Source organism: Saccopteryx bilineata, chromosome 5 (genome assembly GCF_036850765.1).
Source record: "Saccopteryx bilineata isolate mSacBil1 chromosome 5, mSacBil1_pri_phased_curated, whole genome shotgun sequence".
Lineage (NCBI taxonomy): Eukaryota > Metazoa > Chordata > Mammalia > Chiroptera > Emballonuridae > Saccopteryx > Saccopteryx bilineata.
Genome location: NC_089494.1, coordinates 219,042,875 through 219,055,142, shown reverse-complemented (window position 1 = coordinate 219,055,142; position 12,268 = coordinate 219,042,875).

Below are 12,268 nucleotides of genomic sequence, written 5' to 3'. Positions count from 1 at the left end.
CAGTGGATTGAAGCCCAAGGTCACTGACTTGAGCAAAGGGTCACTCACTCTGCTGTAGCCCCCCTCCCATCAAGGCACATATGAGAAAACAATTAATGAACAACTAAGGTACTGCAGCAAAGAATTGATGCTTCTCATCTCTCACCTTCCTATCTGTCTGTCCCTATCTGTTCTGTCCCTCTCTCTGTTTCTCTCTGTCTCTCTCTCTTGCTAAAAAAAAAAAAAAAAATCCAAATGGTAGCCCAAATAAGTGACTAATGAAGAGAACTGAATTGAAATCAGAAAGAAATTGAAAAAACACAAAATCTCATAAATGAAAACAAATTCTTGAAGTGCTCAAGGTGATTGGATTCAGATGGAAATAATAAAGTACATTGAAGAAAGTAAGAAAAAAATCCAAGAGAAGAAATGTGACAGAAAGAAAAAAGTAAAATAAAAAAATAAATAAAAGGTTAGTAGAAATGGAAAGAATTTTAAAAAAATAATATGTATTTAAATTATGAGTTCCTGATGATAAACATTAACAAGGGGAACATAATACAAATACAAAAACTACAATCCAATGAACATTCCAGAAAAAGAAAAACACAAAAACAGTAATATGAATCTATGCATTTGAAAGTGGTTACTGGATATCTGAAAAAATTGACAAAGGAAGATTGATTTCAAGTTATACCCTAGTAAAACCATTAGATTTGAAAAACAAAAATTGAATTAACAAGGAGTCCAGGAAAAAGATTAATTACTCACAAAGCAGAAGTATCATGTTCATTAGACTTTTCCAAATCAGCATATAAAATAAAGTAACATTTGGTGCACACTAAAATGGAAGGAAAAGAGGAAAGAGGAAGGAAGGAAGGAAGGAAGGAAGGAAGGAAGGAAGGAAGGAAGGAAGGAAGGAAGGAAGGAAGGGGGGAGGGAGGGAGGGAGGGAGGGATGTCGGAAGGGAGGGAAGGAGGGAGGAAGGAAGGAAAGAGAAATGGGAACACTAGATGTTATATCCAACTCATCTACCTTTTAAAAATCAAGGCTATAGAAAAAAAATAGTTTTCCATTTACAGTAACCTAAGGAAATCTTCACATTCAAATCTGTCTTTAAAAATACACCAGAAGATGCATATTGTTCAACCAAACATAATCAGGAAAAACTAATGAGCATTTTTAAATATATAAAAGTGATGAGACTAGAAAATAAAAAACAAAAAGTTTACTTTTATATAGGCAAATTGTGGCTATTAAACTATTAACAGTAAACTAATAAACAAAATAATTAAGGAAAAAGGTAAGAAATAGAAAAGATACAAACATTTTTAAGTAAAACAAGTAAGCAATAGACAAAGAAAAAATGGTAAACATCTTGTAGCAAAATAAATGTAGCAAATAAAAAATACACAACATTTTAAAGTATTATAAAATGAGAAAAATCTTATCAGTTATAACAAAGAGAAAATTACCTTAATTCACCCAAGAACAACCAAGTATATGTTGCATACAAGAATAAATCTGACCCATCTGAAACAAAGTAAACAGAAGGGTTAAACATAAAATGATTTTTTAATTGTACTGCAAGTAAATGGATACAAAAAGAAAGCACAGAAGGTGATTTTACTATAACAAAATTTGGAATCCAGTTGTTAGAACATTATGCATGAAAAGAATACTTTTGAATGCTAAAAACCACATTTCCAATAAAGTATGAATATTTAACACATCAATCACCTTAATGATGCACAGGCCATAAGAGATGTGATAGGACATAGAAACACAACACTAGCAATTTTACTGCATCACATGCTTCAAGACAGATCAAGCAGCCCAAAAATTAAGTAAGAGGACAAAAGTCTAAACAATATATCATTAATAAGATAGATTTTATGACTGTATATTAAACACAACACCCTACACATTCTTTCTCAGCTGCCCACAGCACATTCACAAAAACAGATTACATAGTAGATTAGAACAAGTATATACGAGTCACTTTAATAAAGCAGAATATTACAAATAAAACTACAAATGGCACTCTCTAATAATAATAAAGACTAAAAAGTCCTTTAAAACAAACATAAAGGTCACACTTATTTTCAGCTCCTACATATAAAAAAATTGAAAATCATTGCCCCATTCTTACACTAAGAACAGAGCCAAACAGAATGAAAATCAATTATTTTATTAAACTTACTAGAGAGTTGCCTTAAAATCTGGAGAAAGGCAAGTAAAGAGAGCGACAACTAGGATCTAATTACCTAAGTCTGAATACTCTAGAGCAGGGTACTCAACCTTTTTATACCTACTACCCACTTTTTATCTGTTAGTAGTAAAATTTTCTAACCGTCCACCAGTTCCACAGTAATGGTGATTTATAAAGTAGGGAAGTAACTTTATAAAATTTATAAAGTAGAGTTACAGCAAGTTAAAGCATATAATAATAATTACTTACCAAGTACTTTATGTCAGATTTTTGCTAAGTTTGGCAGAATAAATCTTTATAAAACAAGTTACTATAGTTAAATCAATCTTTTTATTTATACTTTGGTTGCTCCGCTACCGCCCACCATGAAAGCTGGAACACCCACTAGTGGGCGGTAGGGACCAGGTTGATTACCACTGAAATAGAGTAAAGATTTTGAACCTTTTTCAGCTCATGGAGCACATAAACTAATTACTAAAATCCTGCAGAACACCAAAAACTATATTATAGTTTTGGCCAATCTAACAGAAAAAAGTATAATTTTGACTGGTTTACAAAATAATAATAATAATAATAGTAGTGGTTACAAACCCATATTGTTCAAGGTGATTTTGTCAGAAATTAGGTGCCTATACTTGCACAGAAGGATTTTAGTTACCAAAAATTAACCAATCAGATGAAATTTTATTATGAGACATGATCAATAAGATGCAACTCTATTATATGACCTATATATTTTCTGTTCAAGATAGTGCATTCACATTGGACTGCTATTGCGTTGGCTGTTGTCATTTTTTAAATATGATAATCTAAGGGAAGAGAAGTCAATACCCCTGGCTAAATAGTCAGGTGTTGCATGTTTTGTAAATTCTTGTGGCACATTGGCTGAAAGATCACTGTTCTAAGAGATATCTACTATTATAAACACTTAATGATAATTTTGACTAATTATTGGAAGTCTTTTATCATTTAGTATGATGGTGAGAAAATAAAGGGCCATAGTCTTAGGAGTGAAGGGCTTCTAAAATCTAAGGGCTGACTCTTCCCCTACAACTCTCATGGATTTTTGCCTCCAGAAGCCCACCGTGTTTTCTTACAAAGAGCCAAGAAAGTCCTCTTGGTACAGAGAATTACAGTTGAAAGACTATAAGATATTGATTCGATGTTATCAGAGTGTTTAGGGAATCTCAGAGAAAATGAGACAAAACAAGGACACTAGAGCAATTAGAAGACTCTGGCACCTAAAACTAGAGAAAACATGTAATGCAACTCATTTTCTTGCTAGATTAACATAAAATCTTACACAAAACACTGAACTTAGTTAATATTATTCAATATTTATGTCTAGCTTTCAACAAATTATTACAAAGTATGTTTAAAAAAAGAAAATTCATGGTCTAAAGGGTAAAACAATCATCAGAACCAGATTCATTTATGGCAGATATTTTGAAAGGATCAGACCAAGAATTTAAAATAACTATAATTAATACACTAAGGACTGTAAAGAAATAAGTAAACAATATACAGAAAGAGATGGGTAATGTAAGCAGAGCGTTCAAAACACTAAAGAATAATTTTTTTAAAAACCATTAAAAATCAAAAGACTTATAGACATAAAAGATGACTTTGGTGAGCTAATCAATAGATAGAGAAATAGGCACAAGTTTTGAGATTCCTAAATGAAAAAATTCCAAATTGAAATACAAAGGCCAAAATAAAGTGGAATTAAAAAAAAATTGAAGAGAAATTTCCAAAACTGGGGAAATTAAAAAAAAAAATAGTAGCATATCCTTAGTTGCAATGCCAGAAGTAAAAGAAAGAGAGAAGGAATAGGGAGAAATACTTAAAGTAATAAAGGCCAAGAATTTTGCAAAATTACACAGGTATATAAACCACAGAAGAAGAATGTTCTGAGAACATGAGAAGCAAGGTAAAAGAAACACACAAAATGTACTCAAACATATCATATTTACATTGCAAAAAACTAAAGGCAGAGAGAAAACTTGAAAGAAACCAGATGTTGAACACCGCATTATCTACAAAAAAAAAAAAAGATTAAGTATTAAAATTTGTATCACATATCTCATCAGAAACCTGTATGAAGTTATTGTTTTTAAAGCATAGAAGAACTGATGATAGATAGTCAGATAAATGATAGATAGAAATGTATCTGGAGTTTTATATACATACATATAGTTCCTATCTGTGTTTACTAAAACTGTTAAGCCTAATCCAGAGGGACCCAAAACATTGAAGACACGAACAAAGTCCGTCAATTACACACCAAAGCTTTATTGTCTAGTTTGGCCAAGCAGCGGCTCCTCTAACAGTGGTCTGAAGGAGCGCAGGCCGGCCCTTTGTTCTACTTGGTTTTTATAGTTTTGTAAGTGGGAAATACAGAAGCAAAAACTGTAATTAGGAACCCTTTACCACTATTGGTTATAGTCATATGTCCTTTAACATGATAGGACCATGTTCCATTTGCAAGCCATACATCATTTTGGAGGAAACAAAATTTACAAGCCAACACAATGGTAGAAAGATGTCTTTTTCTATATTAAAAGGCCTTCCTATATTATCTAGTATTCATCTGCTATCTCTCTGTCCAGAGTCACACGTGTTAACTACACGCATTTACATAGGAGAGGTAGTTTCTGTGGGGACAAATGCCCACAAATGGCTCATAGTTATAAGAAAAGGTTTATTCTGGCTTTTCTCTCCCTGCACCTGGCTAGCCATTCACCCCTTTCCCCACAGGTGTGGTGGAATGTCTGGGGATCCATCTTTTCCTCCCCTTTGCATTTACAATACAATGCCAAGGGCCATCCTGGTTATGTCAATCACACAGTACAGAGACTATTCTCACAAATTCTCTGCACACCTTAACCCAAATTAATAAAATGTTCTCCAAGCCTCCTAAAATATTAATATTAATTCTGTAGTTTTGGGTACCTTACAACACCTGCGGGTGAGGTGGCTCAGTGGCTCCTCAAGACTACTTGGAAACAATGACAACCTAGTGGCACACAGGATGAGTAATTACTCAAATATAAATTTCTAATATTTTCAAAGAAAAAAATAATAATCATGAGGTTTTTTGTTTTGTTTTGTTTTGTTTTTGTATTGTAGCTAATTTAAGAGCTTGAGAAGAAAAAAATGCAAGATAAACCTAGAATATTTTGTGGTTCCAGAAATAAGGCAGTGTTGGAAAAAAAACAAAAATAATAAGTAATTGTTCAAAGGACAGAATAAACTATTTTTTTATTAAGTGAGATGAAGGGAATTAAACAGACTCCCATATGCACCCTGACCAGAATTTACCCAGCAACTCCTGTCTGAGGCCGATAGTCATGCCCGAATCACCTGAGCTATTTTTAGCATGTGAGGCTGACATTTCAAGAGCTATCCTCAGCACCCAGGGCTAACACTCAAAGCAATAGAGCCACTGGTTGTGGAAGGACAAGAAAGAGAGATGCAAGAGAGGGAGGGAAAGAGAAGCAAATGGTCACTTCTCCTGTGTGCCCTGGTGGGGAACTCAACCTGGGACATCCATACACAAGGCCGATATTCTTTCAACCAGCTAGGGCCCAGTATAGTCAATTTAATAGAGCTTCTAAAGATCAAAATTGGAACACTTTGAGCCAAAAATATATGAATACAGTAATGTAGTAATAAAATATTCAGAGAGTAAAATAAATATGAAGTAGTCTATATTAATAAGGACAAACATTTAAATAAATAGATGGAAAGAAAGGACAGATTTGCCTTTGTAATTTTTAGATAAGAACTGAGGTGAGCCTGACCCATGGTGGTGCAGTGCATAAAGCATTGACCTTGGAGTCTGAGGTCATCAGTTGGAAACCCTGGGCTTGTCTGGTTAAGCTACCTATTAGAAGCAACTGCTGCAAGTTGATGCTTCCCACTCCTTCCTCCCCATTTCTCTCTCTCTCTTTCTCTCTTCTCTCTAAAAATCAATAAATAAAATATGTAAAAAAATTGAGATTAATTATTATCTAGTATATAAGAATTAAGTATAAAGCCTTGAAATATAGTATATGTATAAGTTCAAACTCTCCTCAAAATAATTATTATAAAGAGAAAAAAACCACAGTAACATGACAGTGGAGAACCCCAATACATAACACCTTTACTAAGCAGTCAAGGTTAACATTACCTGTAATAAATAAAAAGACATGTTGACATTGTGATATGATGCACTAAAAAGAACAAAACATTTTTAAGGTAATTTTGCCAAAAATCCATAACTCCATTCTCATCATGAGAAACATCAAGCAATGCCAAACTGAGGAATCTTCTACAAAGTAGCTAACTAGTGTTCATCAAAAATGTCACAATTATGAAAGACAAGAAAACACTGGGGAAATTTCATAAATATTATATAAAATATTTGAATTTTAGATCAGGAAAAAAAAGGTTGGTATGTAGTTTAGGTAATGGTTTTGTACCAAAATTAATATCCAGGTTTTTGGTAAGTATATCATGGCTATATTAGATGATAATAATAGAGGCAATTAGGTTAAGGGTTTAGTACTATTTTTGCAACTTTTTGTAAGTCTAACATTAATTTTAAATTAAAAGTTTGAAAAAATATAATACAATGTATCTTTTTTTCCCTTTTATTGAATGTATTGGGGGTGACACTTGCTGAGACCAGCTTGGCAATGGGAGTGCCATGAGAGGAAGGTGCTGCAGGACTTGAGAAAAAAACACATAAGACACAACATAAAGAAAAGGTGAGTACAGAGGACTCCCAGCCTCTAGGACTGAGAGCCCAGATCTCTGCAGCCTCATCACATTTATTTGTTTCTTTACTCATCAAGCAAATTAGCAGAGCATGGGTTATATTAGCAGAGCATGGGTTCAGGTGCAAAGAAGGGTGATTAACTGATACCTTTCAGGTATGCAGGAAATGGCTACAGGGATCAGCTGCTTCTGTTAAACAATTTTATCAGTGCTTGCTGCAGCAGTATTCTGCCTCCGCAGGACTTGCAGGACTCGCGTTCCAAAGTCCACAGCAAAGACTTGTTTCAGGGCAGCATCCCAATCACCAGCCATTTTTCTACAGACACTGGTTAACAAAATTATACAAGTTTCAGGAGCACAATTCATTAGCACATCATATGTATACTGTAGTGTGTTTACCACCTGAAGTCAAGTCTCTTTCCATCACCATTTATCCACCTTTTATCTTCTTCCAATGACCTCCACACACTCCCCAACAATCATCGCACTATTTTCTGTGGCTGTTGTAGTAAGGTATCTAAAAGCTGCAAAATTAATATTGATATTTTAGGAGGAGAGGTCAGGCTTTCCTGTCCCCTCTTTTCTGTAGAGAATAAAGAAAAAGAAATACGGAAGTTTCCTAGCTTGCAGAAACATACTGTGTAGAAAACTCCCTTCTACCAGGAAGTTTAGAGGGCACTTTTATTAATGTGTGTTAATCCAAATTCAGAGGGACCCAAAACATGAAAGACAGGAACAATGTCCGTCGTTTACACATCAAAGCTTTATTGTCTAGCTTGGCCAAGTGGCAGCAGCTCCGACAGAAATCTGAGGGAGAGCGCACCAGCCCTTTGTTCTACTTAGTTTTTATAGTTTTGTAAGTGGGAAGTACAGAAGCAAAAATTGTAATTAGGAGCCCTTTACCACTATTGGTTATAGTCATATGTCCTTTAACATGATAGGACCATGTTCCATTTGCAAGCCATACATCATTTTGGAGGAAACAAAATTTATAAGTCAACACAATGGTAGAAAGATATCTCTTTGCATATTAAAGGCATTCCTATATTATCTAGTGTTTATCTGCCATGTCTCTGTCCAGAGTCACACACACATTTACATAGGAGAGGTAGTTTCTGTGGGGACAAATGCTCACGAATGGCTCATTGCTATAAGAAAAAGTTTATTTTGGTTTTTCTCTCCCTGTACCTGGCTAGCCATTCACCCTTTTCCCCACAGGTGTGGTGGAATGTCTGGGGATCCATGTTTCCCTCCCCTTTGCATTTACAACACAATGCCAAGGGCCATCCTGACTATGCCAATCACACAGTACAGAGACTATTCTCACAATTTCTCTGCACACCTTAACCCAAATTAATAAAGTGTTCTCCAAGCCTCTTAAAATATTAACATTAATTGTGTAGCCTTTGGTACTACTTTACAACACTTGCGGGTGAAATGGCTCAGTGGCTCCTCAATTTGGGCTAAGCATACAGAGAAATTTTGTAAAATGATTTTTATACTTGCGTAATTTGCATCAAGTCAGGATGGCCGATAGCATTGTATTGTAAATGAAGAGGGGAAGGAGATTTATTATAGATTCCATCCCTTCCCCCACACCTGTAAGGAAGCAGGTAAATAGCTAGCCAGGTGCAAGAAGAGAGAGATTAAAAAAACCTTTTCCGCCTGACCTGTGGTGGCGCAGTGGATAAAATGTCGACCTGGAAATGCTGAGGTCGCCGGTTCGAAACCCTGGGCTTGCCTGGTCAAGGCACATATGGGAGTTGATGCTTCCAGCTCCTCCCCCCTTCTCTCTCTTTCTCTCTCTGTCCTCTCTAAAAAGGAATAAATAAAAAATTTAAAAAAAAAAAAAAAAAACCTTTTCCTATTTGATGAGCCATTCGGAGGCATTTACCCCCTAGCGCCCGGGAAACTACCTCTCACCTCCTGAAGACAGTGTAATTAATGTATGTACCTCTAAACCAGGGGTCTCAAACTCAACTCAGCATGTGGGCCGCAGAGCAAGATCACAGCCATTCGGCGGGCCGCACTAGGTCTACAAAAGGCAACTATTACGCAACACTTTTCTCACTGCAGTTGAAAACAAAAAAAAAATCAGTACAACAAGCACAATCGTACATGCAGTTTACTCAGTGTCACAAAATGACCAGAAACTGTAGTTCGTATCACAACTGCTGTTAACTAAGCTAATATCTAGCTAGGATGCTAGAGAAATGAAAAATACAAGTAGCCCCTAGGCTTACTTAATTTTATCCAAAATATTTTGAACTTCGTGGATTAGTCTGCGGGCCGCATGCGGCCCGCGGGCCGCGAGTTTGAGACCCCTGCTCTAAACAAAGGAATGGCAAATGGCACTGGAAGATTTAGGAATGTCTTTTAATATGTAGAACAACATTTTTGCTATTATGTTACCTTATAAGTTTTGATATATAGAAATATTTTTTATAAATCCTATGGACAAATGTTATAAGCTTGCTCATGAATTGTGTCCCATCCCCTTCCTCCTTTTCCTGCCAACCTGTGTGTGTGAGAGAGCAAAGGTATATAACCTGCTGCAAGGGCTGTGTCCCACGCATGATATGGGTCTGCTAATGCTCCTTGTATCAGCCATATGCGGCTGGTATATTTAATAAATATCCTTTAATAAAATGCTTCAAAATTCATCTGAACTTCGTGTCTCTATGTAAACCCACGTAATTGAGGTATGGGTACTTTACAACACTGTGAGATTTTTTTTTCTCTCTCTCTCTCTCTTTCTCTTTTTTTTCTTTTGTTTTGTTGTTTGTTTGTTTTGTTTTTTGTTTGTTTGTTTTTTTGTTTGTTTGTTTGCTTGCACAATTCCTTCCAATCTCTTCACCAAGCTCCACACTCTCCCGATAGCTGTCAGCTTCTTCTCTATGAATTTAATTTTCTTCATTAGGTTTCACTTATGGGTGAAATCATATGATAATTATCTTTTCTTGATTGGCTTATTTCATTTAGCACGATGTTCCCCAGGTATATCCATGCTGCTGCAAAGGGTAAGGTTTCTGTCCCTATTATGACCAGTATCATTCCATTGTAGCACAGCTTTTTTATCCCCTTACTTATTATTGATGGACACTTGGGTTACTTTCAAATCTTGACTATTGTAAATAACACTCCAATGAACATAGGGGTGCATATATTCTTTTGAATTAGTGTTTCTGAAATTTTCGGATAAATTCTCAGAAATGGAATCTCTGAGTTGTAAGGCAGTCCCATTTTTTTAATTTTTTGAGGTAACTCTAGACTGCTTTCTACAGTAGCTGCACCAATCTGCATTCCCACCATCAGCGCCTGAAGGTTTCCTTTTCTCCACACCCTCACCAAAACTTGCTGTTTGTTGATTTAATGATGATTACCATTCTGACAGGTAGAAGGTGATATAGCATTGTGGTTCTAATTTGCATTAATGATGTTGAGCATGTTTTCATATCTCTATTAGTCATCTGTCTATCCTCTTCGAGTGTCTGTTCAAGCCTTTTGCCCAATTTTAACTAGATTGTTGACTTGGTATTCTGTTATATAATTTCTTTATAAACTTTGAATATTTACCTCTTATTAGATATATCAAGGAATATGTTCTCCCATTCAGTGGATTGTCTTTTTATTTTATTGATGATTTCCTTTGCTTTTTAGTTTGAGGTAATTCTTTCTTTGTTGATGTTGTTTGTTTGTTTTCTTGTCCTGAGGATATATATCAGAAAAAATGTCCAAGATTTTACTGCTTCTTTTCTTTTTTTTTCTTTCTTTCTTTTTTTTTTTTTTTTTTTGCATTTTTCTGAAGCTGGAAACAGGGAGAGACAGTCAGACAGACTCCCGCATGCGCTCGACCGGGATCCACCCAGCACGCCCACCATGGGGCGACGTTCTGCCCACCAGGGGGAGATGCTCTGCCCATCCTGGGCATCGCCATGTTGCGACCAGAGCCACTCTAGCACCTGAGGTAGAGGCTACAGAGCCATCCCCAGCGCCCGCCCGGGCCATCTTTGCTCTAATAGAGCCTTGGCTGCGGGAGGGGAAGAGAGAGACAGGGGAAGGCGTGGCGGAGGGGTGGAGAAGCAAATGGGCGCTTCTCCTGTGTGCCCTGGCCAGGAGTCGAACCCGGGTCCTCTGCACGCTAGGCCGACGCTCTACTGCTGAGCCAACCGGCCAGGGCTTACTGCTTATTTTCTTCTAAGATTTTTATGGTTATGATCCATGTGGTATAGCCTTTAATCCATTTTGAGTTAACTCTTGTGTATGGTATTAAAAAATGGACTAGTTTTATTTTTTGCACAGTATGTCTAATTTCCTCAACACTATTTACTGAAAAAGCATTCAATTTGGAATGGAAAAAAGATAAACTGTCATTATTTCCAGACAACATGAGACAGTATATACAGAACCCTAAATGTTCCATCAAAAAACTAGTAGAACTGACTAATGAATTTAGTAAAGTGGCAGGATACATAGTAAATATCCAGAAGTTAATTATATATTTACACATCAACAATAAATTATCAGAAAGGGAAACTTGGAAAACAATCCCATTCACAATTTCTTCAAAAAATAAAATAAAATAAAATACCTAATAATAAATTTAACCAAGGATGTAAAAGACCTGTACTCAGAAAATTATAAGACACTGAAGAAATAAATTGAAGAAAATACAAATAAATGGAAGCATATACAATTTTCATGGATAGGAAGAATTAACATTATTAAAATGTGTTACTACCCAGAGCAATCTATAGATTCGACTCAATTCTTTTCAAGATACTAATGAAATATTTCACAAAACTAGAACAAGTATTCCAAAGGTTTATATGTCACTAAAAAAATACCCTGAAGAACCACAGTGATCTTGAGGAAGGATAACAAATTTAGAGCATCGTGCTACTTTATATTAAATTTTACTATAAGGTCATAGTAATCAAAGCAGCATGGTACTGGCATAAAAATAGACATATTGCCCTGACTGGTTGGCTCAATGGTGGAATGTTGGCCTGGGCATGTGGAAGTCCCAAGTTTTATTCCCAATCAGGGCACACAGAAGAAATGACCATTTGCTTCTCCCCTTCCACCCCTCTATCTTTTGCTCTATCTCTTTCCCTCTTTCAGCCATGGCTCAAACAAATAATTTGAGCAAAGTTGGCCCTGGGCACTGAGGATGGCTCCATGACTTCTCCTCAGGTGGTAAAATAGCTCAGTTGCCGAGCAACAGAGAAGTAGCCCAGATGAGCAGAGCATTGCCTGGTAGGGGGCTGGCCTGGTGGGTCCTGGTTGGTGAACATACAGGAGTCTGTCTCT